This window comes from Lissotriton vulgaris, chromosome 1_1, assembly GCF_964263255.1.
Source record: "Lissotriton vulgaris chromosome 1_1, aLisVul1.2, whole genome shotgun sequence".
Lineage (NCBI taxonomy): Eukaryota > Metazoa > Chordata > Amphibia > Caudata > Salamandridae > Lissotriton > Lissotriton vulgaris.
The window spans coordinates 1,304,993,149-1,305,005,442 of NC_141685.1; the positions used below are offsets into that span (position 1 = coordinate 1,304,993,149).

The 12,294-nt window shown below is 47.0% G+C and overlaps 1 protein-coding gene across 3 annotated transcripts in view; it reads left to right on the forward strand.

Annotated features, from left to right (window-relative positions):
- Positions 1-12,294, forward strand: part of RARG (retinoic acid receptor gamma) — a 378,215-nt gene that overhangs the window by 360,737 nt on the left and 5,184 nt on the right. The gene's annotated exons all lie outside the window — the stretch shown is intronic.

Consider the following 12,294-nt stretch of genomic DNA (forward strand, 5'->3'; position numbering starts at 1 on the left):
TAAGTCTTATCTGGTCATGAGCTAGTGACTCCACCCACTAGTGTTATTGCGCATGGGCATCAGCTGCATTGTTAGATTGGTTATTTTTGCCGTCAGGGTTCTGATGTGTTAAAGTGAGCTCTGGTTTGACGCCATGTGGTCTCACTGTGCCTTCAGATCCCGTCCTCGTTGATTCTTCTAAACAATCGTGCTGTTAATCACTCTCCACGTTGTGTTCCCTCCACTCATTGTTGGTCAACAGCCTCTCGACTCCCGTGGTTTTATTCAAGAATGTTACAACACATTGGCGCATCACCAACTCCATTGGCCTAATGTCCCGGTACGACTGAGCCCATTGGGATCAGATGGCGGACCATATCTAACATCTTCAAGAGCAGTACTACAAGAAAGGACAAGAACTAGTGGCAGAGGGAGAAATCCGATATTAATATCTGTTGTGCGGTGGATGCCACTGACACAGCCGCTGACTGCATTACTGCCTTCGCTGCGGTGGCTATTCAGCCGCAGCGCTAAGGGGGCGGGGCGGCCGCGCAGTGCGCCCATGCTGGTGACGGAACCGCTCCGTATCATTCCAAATCCAAATAACTGACTAACCTATCCACCACTTAAAATGTACTTGCATGTTTCACTATACTAATTCAAAACTAATCCTCTATGGGTCCCGGAGTAGCGTGCTACCCGCCGAAAAAGCGCTTTGACGCCTCGTCAGGGGTAGTAAGCGCTATATAAATGCAATTACAATACAATACAATACCTCATCAGGGGCAGCAAACTCAGTTTTTGAAGTATGAAATTACATGTTTTACACAAATCCGCCATCTAGTGGTTGCCTCTAGCTTTTACAAGTGACCCAGCCACCCCTCCCTCCCCCACATACAGCACACCAATAGGGGGGTAGAATAAAGGACTTCCCGAAAAACTGGGACGCCATTTCCACAGACAAGTGGGTTCTAAATATTATTTGTAATACTTACCGCATAGACTTTATACAAACGACACTGAGAAAACCACCAAAGCATCAGCATTGCAAAAAGGGATCAGTTACAACTCCTACAAAAAAGAGGTATAAGAGCTGTTGTCAAAGAATGCAGTTCAGGCCTCGACAAATCCGCTCATATTTGCGAGGTAAATTTTATGAGGTCGAGCTATTTTTTGGTACTACTCGCCTTTTCTGTCGAGTAGGAAAACATACTAACTTTTGTCCTCTGTCTTTGAAAACAGAGCAAATGTGACAAGATAACAAGATTTAAAGGCCTTTTTATTGCTCACAGAGCAAATGAGCAATAAAGATGCCTTTAAACCTTATCTTGTCACATTTGCTCCACTTTCAGAGACGGAGGTCAAGTAGGTTACTGTTGGGTCGAGGAGATTTTTCAACGTACTAGACCTGCAGGACTAGCACCATTTTTCAGATTTTTCGAGCGCTGCAGTTGAGAAAGTGACGCAAGAGGAGAGAAATACAGATGTCTTCAGTTTACTTCCTAGTGCCAAAATAAGACCAGCCCCTGCTTCTATTCTAGATTGGCACTTTGGAAAGCTGTACATTAAGATAAAGAAATTTTAAATGACACCCTTGCAAGATGTTTTCCCCTTGCCAGACAATGGGAACTTTTTAGCAATAGTAGATCTCAAGGAGCCTGCTTCCACATTCCCATTCACACAGCACACAAACCCATACATGCCAACATTTTAGGACAGGGACATTTAAAATAAAAACTAGGGCGAACGAAAATTGTGCAGCATGAATCTTTCTGGATTCACTATGCTGTGCATTATTCCGCGGTCTAGTGGTTGGGTCCGGAATCGTAGTCTTTTCTCTCTCTTTTTTAATTTTTTTTTTTTTTTTGTAGCCCAGGTGGGCGTCGACGTCCCACCTTTTGGTGTCCTACCAGTGACGTTGGCACGCTTCATGCGGAAGCTCCTACCTTTGGGCGCCATCTTCAGATTCTTTTTCCCGACGTTGGGTCTGGATTGTCACCGAGAGGTTCCAGAGTTTTGGGAGAAAAGAAGAAGGAAAAGACTGAAATCTACAGAAAAAGATTGGCGAATACATCCAGAAACAAGACCACGGAGCCGGGGCGACGAAGAAGGAGGTGAACATCGAAGACTTTGACCTACAATGGAGAATGCGCGCACAGGGGGCCCCCTGAGCGAGGAATGGACAAAACTCAGTTCAAATTCTGCCGCAATTGCCACCACAAGAACGCGCAGAAGGACCAGCACCCGGTTTGCAACCTCTGCCTGCCGGTCGACCACGAGAGCAAGGATTGCAACGCCTGCTCCGTCTTCACCCCAAATACTATCAGGGTTAGAGAGAGACCGAGGAGAGCCAACTACAAAATGCAAGGCCAAGGTCAACCTCCGTCGCTTAGGGACTTGGGCTTCTCCAGTGAGGAAGAGGACAACATCGCTGAGGAAGCAGATGACTACGCGGTCGTAGAGACCGATAAGAAAACATCAAAAGAGGTAGGAGAGACGTCGACCCTTAAAACCCCAACAGACTCTCGAAAGCCTGAGTCAGAGTCTAAGTCCACGAAAGGAGCACTGGCACCGAAAATTTCGACGGCCACAGCTGCATCCAGGGACAAACAGCAGATCCTTCGAAAAGGACTCCCAGACGGCAAACACACAAGAAAAGCCTAGGTCGTCGAAGCACGTCCCTGAAAAAGCGCGCTCGACGCCGAAAGAAAAGGACCTGAAGGCTACTTTGACGTCTACGATGAAGAGATCGTCCGAATCACTCAACGCCGAACAGGCTGCTGAGATGGAAAGGAAAAAGAGAAGGCTCGAGGCCGAAATGGTTAACATCCTGCAAAGGAAAAGAGAATTTGACGAGTGGATAAAGATTCACCATCCCGTCGAAGCAGGCAACGACGAGGACGAAGAGGAGTTCGACGCCAGAGAGCCACCGAAAACTCCCGAGCCCCAAGAACACCTAGAGGAAGAGGGCCTATATTATGACGAAGAAGGCAAGGAAGACCAGAACACAAGTTTGGGCCCGGCATCCTCGGTGGCGCAGGACCTGGATTGCAAGGACCTCAACACCGAAAGCCCAGAAGAGGCTGTGGAGATGTAGCCTTTGAGGCCATCAACACCAGATGACATTGTTATCTACAACATGGTCATCAGGAACGCGGCAACAGCTTATGGAGTGAAACTGGAGGAAGAAAAACCAAAAGCCTGCTTCCTCTTAGAGACCCTGCTCCCCACTCAAACCAGGAGTCAATTCCTCCCCATGCTACCAAGTGTACTGGACCAGGGGAGAGAGGCATTCAAGTAACCAGCAAGTTGCAGGTCTGTCACACCTAGGACAGAGAAGAAATACAAACACTCCTCTAAGGATCCTCCCTACATCCAGGGATCCATCACAGCTGACTCCATCATTGCAGCAACAGCTAGGAAAAGGGCCAATGTTCCAACAAAGTCAGGCCCGCCACCGGACAAAGAAAATAAGAGGATAGACCTCACTGGAAGAAAAAGAGAGGAATGCAGCAATACACTGGCGCATTGCCAACTCTAATGCCCTACTCAACAGACATATGTACCAGCATTGGGACGAAGTTGGACAGCTGCTCAAACACCTCCCTGAGCCATACCAACAGAGAGCAAAACACCTGGTGGAGGAAGGCAAGAATATAGCAAACTCATTCCCGAAATCAGCCCTGGATGCGGAAGACACATCCAGCAGGCTCATGATGATAGGGGTCACAGAAAGAAGGCATGCCTGGCTGAGGATCTCAGGCTTCAAGCCGGAAAAACAGAATAACATTCTGAACACTTCCTTCAATAGAGAAACCCTGACTGGAGCACCAGTGGATGAGAAACTCACCCAACTATAAAAAGAAAATGAAACTGCAAGGTCCATGGGGGCCTTGCAATTCAGAGGAATGAGAAGAGGCACCCCGACACGGAGGCCAAACGGAAGAGGGGGAAACCAGCCGGGAACGTCGCATCAGATGTTCCAGCAAAACTACCAGGGAGACAGGCACAGCAGGGCCAGCAAAAACAAACCTGGCAATACCAACCTCGGGGCCAGTCCTTTCGCGGGAGGCCGAATGGACGAGGGGGCCAGCAACCCACCTCAAAGTGACTCCACACCACCAAGCGGGCCCACCCACACAACACCTCTATGGGAGGGGCACAACAAAGCCAACAAAATAGGGTTACACGGACTAAAGATCAACGAACATGTAACACCAGTTGGAGGCAGACTAAAACATTTCTTCCGGGAATGGAAGAAAATAACAACAGACAAATGGATACTGAACATCATACAGTTCGGATACTGCATAGAACTGGAAAAGAAACCGCAAAACAGGAAACCCAAAAGAAAAGTGCGCACAGCAAAAGCACTAGCGCTACTCGTAGAGGAAGTACAATAACTCCTCCGCAAAGAGGCCATAGAAACAGTACCATTCAAAGAAAGAAACAAAGGAGTGTACTCTAACTACTTCCTCGTAGCAAAGGTGGACGAAGCGTTAAGACACATCCTGGATCTACGGTTCCTAAACCAATACATAGAAACACAAAATTCAAAATATCTCTACAAGAAGTCATTCCTCAGATAAGGGATGGAGACTTAATGTCCACCATAGACCTAAAAGACGCCTACCTACACATTCCCATGAACAAGCAGCACAAACATCTACTGAGATTTGCCATCGACAAAGCACACTACCAGTTCACTGCCCTGGCCTTCGGACTAAAATCTGCACCCTGGGTGTTCCCCAAGTGCCTCGCAGCCGTGGCAGCGTACCTACAGAGGGAAGGGATTCATGTATACCCCTACCTCGACGATTGACTAATAAAAGCAAATTCCTACAAACAATGCAAAGAACATGCACAGTGGGTCACAAATGCTAACAGAACTGGGATTCTTGATACACTGGGTGAAATCCTCCATGAAACCAGAACAAGTGAAGATCTTCCTAGGTGCACAGATCAACACCATACAGAGCAAAGTGTTCCCCAGCGACAAGAGAACACTTCTCCTGCTGAGGAGACACGTTGGTACTAGAAGGGGTGAGCTCTGACAGTGAGGACAGCAAGCAAGATCATGGTGATGATGGCGTCCTGCATACACCTAGTCACCAATATACAGCTCCACATGCAGCCATTACAGGAATGGCTGCAACAACAATGGTCACTAGCTACAGGGAGTTGGGAAGATCTAGTGGTTGTAACGCACGCAGCGCAAGAGGAGATAGTGTGGTGGAACAAGGAGAACATAACTTAGGGGAAGCCTTTGACACTATGAAACCCAATAGTGACCATCACCACAGACGCATCCCAGAAGGGATGAGGAGCACAAATTAACCAACTCAAAGTGCTGGGCCTGTGGACTCCAACAGATGCGATCAAGCACATCAACTACCTGGAACTGAAGACCGTGTTCCTCGCCCTAAAAGCCTTCCAGAAATAACTGTACAGACAAAGAGTGTTGATACAAACTGACAACATCACAACGATGTTCTACATCAACAAACCAGTAGGAAGACAATCAGTCGCACTATCCAACCTAGCACAGGACATATAGAGATGGGCTATCCCACTCAAGATAGACCTCCTAGCTACACGCCTACCAGGAAAGGACAACGTGGAGGCAGACTGGCTCAGCAGGCAGACATCGGCATCCCACGAGTGGGAGCTCAATCCATAAGAAACACAAAGGCTATTCAAGAAGTGGGGGACACCAACAATAGACCTATTTGCAACACACCAAAATGCAAAATGCTGATACTTCGCATCCAGGCAACCAGGGGAACAATCCGAGGGAAATGCCCTATGGATAAGCTGGTTGAAAAAATGTGCCTATGCGTTTCCCCTCATACCACTGATACACAGGTTACTCAGCAAATGCAGAACCAGCAACATGACGCTGATTTTGGTGGCACCACAGTGGGCCAGGCAGGCATGATTCTCACAAATAGTGGAGATGGCGCAGGGACCACCTCACAAGTTCGGGAAAAGGAAGTACTTACTCTCCAGGCAAAACGGAGAGGTACTCCAGTCAGAGCCATAGAGCCTCTGCCTAGCTGCATGGCTCCTGAAGACAGAGTTTGCACACCTGAAACTGCCGGAGAGCACACTGTGTGTGCTATGAGAGGCAAGGAGACCTACCACATGGAGGTGCTATGTGGCAAAATGGAAGAGATTCACACAATGGTGCATCAAGGAAAAACTACACAAGAAGATGACATGGGAATCAACCGTGCTAAAATATTTAACACACCTGCTAAAATCAAACCTAAGTTCTACCTCGCTGAGACTACACCTAGCAGCGATAGTAGCCTACACAAGAGGAGAGACAGGAAAGAGCTTCTTTACATCATAAAAAGTAAAAAGATTCCTGGAAGGGGCTAAAAGGATCGCACCACCAAAAAGGATGCCGCCACAGGCATGGAACCTTAATTTAGTCCTAACGGAGCTTATGAAAGCTCCTTTTGAACCCATCCATAAGGCCTCACTACAAATGCTCACGATGAAGACAGCCTTTCTAGTGGCAATCACCTCGCTACACAGGGAAAGCAAACTGCAAGCACTAACGCTACAAGAACCTTACATCCAAATACACAATGACAGGGTGGTGATGAGAACGAACCCACACTTTATGCCAAAGGTGGTGTCAAGGTTTCACATGAACCAGACAATACAGATACCAAGCTACATTCAGAAACCATCCATAAGCACAGAGAGGGCACTGCACTCTCTGGACGCTAGAAGGGCAGTATTTCATTACATGGGAAGAACTAAAGAGCACAGGAAAACAAAGCAGTTCTTTGTGTTCTTCGCAAGCAGTTTTCTGGGTAGACCAGTAACTAAGGCCACCATCGCACGATGGATCGCACAAATGATAAAATTCTGCCACAAACCGGCAGGTCTAGAACTAACAGAGGGGGCACAAGCCCACTCTACCAGGAAAAAGGGAGCAACAATAGCCTTCCTGTCTAACCCACCCATTCAAAACCTATGCCTAGCAGCAACATGGGCTTCAGTGCACACGTTCAGTAAGCACTACTGCATGGCTATACAAATGAACAAGGAAGCACAAGTAGGACAGAAAGTGCTTCAACATATATTCAACAACCAATGCTCATCTTCCACCCAGCCGCCACAAATATAACAAACTGCTACAAAGTCTATGCACAGCATAGTGAATCCAGAAAGATTCACGCTGCAAAACTAATAGTTTCTTACCTGTCGGTGTAGTTTTGCAGCTTGACGATCTTTCTGCATTCACTAGCGAACCCACTCACGTCCGCCAGATAGATGAGGCAGGAGAAGAAGATGGAAATACAAGGGCAATATACAAAAGACACCTTAAGAGACAAAGTGAAAATTAATTTACTTTAAGGAAGAACTTGAAAACATTGCAAAAGGATTCACGAACATAACACAAAAACAAGAAAAAAGAATCCGAAGATGGCGCCCAAAGTTCCTCCCGCCAATGTCTTCTCTTTTTCTTCTTCCGAATACTTGTATGGAGATCAAAACACCCCCCCATAGTACATTTAAATGGCCGCGCACATTTAATATATCCCCCGAGGCCTCACTGAGAGTAAAAAATAAATGGTCCTTCCCTTTTCCCCCTCTCCCAACTTAACAGCCCAGATTGCCTGCATCACCTGCCCCCCCCTTTCCCCCTTCCCCCTTCCCCCTTCCCCTTACCCCTTCCCCTTACCCTTGTGACCTCCCGTATCTCTCTCTCCCCCCCACCCCCACCAAATGACCTGCGAGAGGCACCTAGCCCCTGATGGCAAGGTCCTCCCTCACATCACATTTTATAGTTGCTTTGGCATCTATGGCTGCTTCGATTGTCCGTGCCCCTCCTCATAAAGCATTCCAAATTCAGAAACCCACCCATCCTCAAACCTTGCCAATATTTGAGAGAAATTCCCTAGCTTCCTGCAGCTCCGAAATAATGTAAATTCTGGCAGCCCATAACATTTTTAACTTTGCTGGTTGGATAAGCTGGGATGGCACCCCGTTGGCTTTGAATTCATTTATCATCTGCTCCAATTCGCACTGCCGTAAAAGTTTCATAAGACACATCTGGTTAAATCTGAAAGGGAAATTCTCTCTGAGTTTTTAGATTTGGGCTGTATAGCCTTTCGCCGAACTCTCTGATGTATCCTATAATCCTGAAATTGGACGAATATGACTTGAGACTTTTTCGCATCCTTAGGCACCATTCTGCGCTCTAGCCATTGATGGATGCAATAAAGGTTCCTTAAGTACATGAGTTGCAATTAGGCTAAGACCGCCTCTATCGTCGCCGAGTCCCCTTTCCAATTCTCAGGAATTCCTGTCAACTGCAGGTTGTACCATCTAGGAGCGGTTCTCCTGTTCTTCAAGCTTCACATTCATGCTTTTTGCTTCTTTCTGTATGGTATGAATCCACTGACTCTGGCTAGAGATCGTGTTTTCCAAGTCTGACACCCTTTGCTCTACCTCTATTTGACGATCACTCAGATCTGTGATTATTGTCCCTAATGAGATCAGTTTGAGCTGCTTTAATCTCTTGAACTTCTTTTGGTAAAAGCTGATTCCTCCAATTCACTTAGATCTGCTATCTTGTGTAGACTTGAAGAGGATGAGGACAACTGTACAGGGCCCTCTGGGCCAGATCAGAGATGTGTCCAAGATAACTCTGGGGTAACATGTGGGGGTGCATCTGAGTTATGATCATTCCTGCTTTCCTCCCCCCAAAATCGGATTTTGGCCCCGACTCAGAGTAGCCATTTGTGCTAAACTAGAACAGGCATTAGAGGACCGGGGGTAGAGAGCCGATTTGGATTACAGTCTTTACTGGTCCCTTTTTCCTTGACGGTTGTTGCTCCTTTTTCTCTCTCGATGTCCTGCTGTCCGGTACAGGCAAACTCCTCTCTGTCTCCTGGGGTCCTGACCACCCCCAAATGTGAAGTTGTTTGTGATATCACCTGTTTGGTCTGTTTCTTTTGCAAAGTGGCGGGCTTCCTTATTGTGACTATAGGTTCCCCAGTTTTCGCATTGACTGACTGAGCTAACGCCGCTCAACGTGGTCTCAGAATCCTCAGGATGGTTTACCCTAGGATTCACTGGGGGCAGGGGAAAGCCTAGTTTGACCTACCTCCAGTAATTGCTGACTTTCAACTTCGGATAAGGTTTGCTTCATTTTCTTAATTGAGAGTTTCTTCTTTAGCATATCTCCAGCTGTTATCCAACCCACCACTTAAACCACTTGATACTCTGGGCTGTTAAAAAAGATATAATAATAATCTTCCTGTAACTACAACTGATACCAGGTATCTCAAGCTGTCGCCACGTGCCAACCCCACCTAATTATCTTACATTTTCACAGCGTTATGAGCCATCTACAAAAGAAGGCTTCCTTTATGAGACAACCACCATTGCCTTTATTAGCAGCATATGTTCAGGGATAAGGTTCTGGAATGCCAAAACTAGTGAGCAACTCGCCCCTGTAAGTGCTCATCCTTAACAAACCGTTTCACTCGGGGTAGGTAGGTACACGAGCACAGCGGATATCCCAAGTGAGCCCCAGGAAATCTTTGGTTCCCTTGATTGTGTGCCTATCCTTGAGAGAATAGTGGAAGGTGTGAAAAGTAGGAGGGCAAAGGGAGTTTCTTCTTTTATCTGGTGGACATTGAATGTGCTGGAGACCCTCGAGCACAGGTCTTCAAACTGTGGGGCGTGTCCACCTGGGGGGGTGCAGCATCCCTTCAGGGGGGGCACGCACTTCACCCCACCACTTCACCTTCCATTGTTGCTTCCAGACACGAGTCGTGTGTCTCGGCCCAGGCTGCTGCAGCTCCAGCTGCTGGGGGCTCGGTTGAGAGTGTCTGGAGTCACAGGTCAGAGGCCCATCAGTTGGGTTGGGGGGGGGGGGGGGGGGGGGGGGGGGAGGGGAGGCCGCTAATTCTTCCAGCAATAGGAAGAGTAGACATACAGGGGCTCTAAGAATGGGTGAAAAATAACTAAGCCTCTTTAACGCAAAATGGTCTTTTAAAGAACTGCGTAGTACTCTGGTGCGGCTGGCAGCTCCAGAACTGTCTCTGTGTGTGTGCCCGGGAAGCTGTCTCATCCTGGGCTGACACACATGATGAAGCCCTTTGAGCCCTATGGGCTTTGCACACCTGATGTGAAGGCATTTGTATCCCCCAGGTTTTAGTCAGAAGCCCCTTTATGGACGGCACCCGTATCTGGTCAAAATACACCACTGGGCCCAGCAGCTACCTCATCCCTCTGGTCTTTGCAACTGAAACTTGTCAAAAGAGTATGCCTTTGTTCTGGATTTCTCTTATCTCTGATCCACACTTTGGGGGCCCTCCTGCACCAACAGGGTGTGTCCAAACTGCAATCCTTTGCAAGTCGAAACTGGTCAGACAGGAGGTCCTGTATGTTTTTTAAGGCCTTTGACATGGCTGCCTCCACCGATTCAGATACTGTCAATTCTCACATAATGATAAAAACCGTGTCCATAACATATCTCACTGTTGTGTCTTGCCTCACATACACATGCTCTTCAGCCATGTCTTCATGGAGGGGAGTGACAAAGGGGGACTACAGATTATCAGGGTTTAGCAATGCAATCAGACCCCACCGCCCTAGCTGCTGTTGCAACTTGCAGGGAGGGCAGAGATTGAAATGGGACAGCTCACAGGGGAGACTGCCCACTGGAGCTCTGCTCGAGCTATGTGATGTCTAAAACCGGAAGCATGGCAACACCTGGCCGTACTCCACATAATGATGGATTTTTCAATTGTGTCAGAATGCATGTTTTGTGGAACTTTTTCTGATATCTTGTTTAAGGGCAAGGATGTAGCACAACAGCCAGAGCTGATGACTGTAGAGCTGGGAAACCAGGTACAATTCTTGATGTCTGCTCAACATCCTGTGATTCTGGGCAAATCACTTAATTTCCCTGTGCTTACAAAAGATGAATGTGTTCTTGTGTAATGTAAAAGATGCTCCTGTAAAGCGGTCCAATACCTTTGGGTCATGTTCGCACTATATAAAACTGCAAAAAATATATTACAAAATTTTGTGAGCAATCCCGTTTCCAGGCACTGCTCAAGACTGGAAGTGAAACTCAAACTAAGTATGGCAGAAGCAAGAATCCATCCACACATTGTCTCTGTGGAGCAAAACATGCACTCCCACACCTGTATTTTGCGAGTGTTTTTGCTAATCTATCCTAAATTTAGTGTTTTCTGTGAAAAAATAAAGCACCAATGTAATTTTTTGTGCTAATTTTTTTCTTGGAAACTTTTCATTTGAATTTCAGAATAAGCACATGCACTACCAAAACTTCAGTTTACTAAACACTCTTACTTTATTTAAGATTATTTGCCCTATACGAAGTGGGCTCTGCAGGAGGTAGTGGCCATCAATGATGCAGAGTACCAGCTTCCAGAACGTTTTTGTCAGGTGGTAGTGGTGGGGGGGCTCGACGTATAAAAAGGTTTAGATGGGGCTCAGCTGACAGAAGTTTGAAGACCTCTGCCCTAGAGTCATTGGTGGAAGGCAGGGGTCAATACTTGCTTCTCAGAGTTCCTTTTCCCTCCCCAAAGGTCCTCCTCCCATACTGTAATCCTCCCCTCTACAGCACCACTCAGACAGCAAATTGAAGCCACGCCCCAGCTCTCCTATCGCCTTACTGCTCAAGCCACTCCTCCTAGCCGGGGAAAATAACAAAAGCTAGCAGCTACTCTCTGCTCTCCCTGCCTTCCAGTGGGCCACAGCTCAGGCTATCCAAATCCTCAGCATCCCTAATTGGATTTCAGGCTACGTTGCCGATCCCTTCAGCAGCGCGCAGAAAACATCGAAGCTGCCACGACAAGAGTCAGCCTGTCATGAACTCTTTTTTTTCAGCTGCCAAGCCCCAGGGCATTTCACAAAATATAAACTTACCTATGCTTCGTTGTTGGTATGATTGTTATCCATTGCATCTCTCTCTCTCTCTCTCTCTCTCTCTCTCTCTCTCTCTCTCTCTCTCTCTCTCTCTCTCTCTCTCTCTCTCTCTCTCTCTCTCTCTCTCTCTCTCTCTCTCTCTCTCTCTCTCTCTCTCTTTTATTTATATATATATATATATATATATATATATATATATATATATATATATATAATCTGTTTCTCTCTCTGGCTATATATCTATCTCTCTCTCTCCACTTCCATGGCTCAAAAAGTCCATGGGGGTAAGCTTTTTTCTGCCGGGTAAGTACCTCCCCCTCAGTGGTACCTTAACCTAGTGTAAGCAGAGTTAATGAAAGCAGCCTAACATTGAAAACTGTCTAA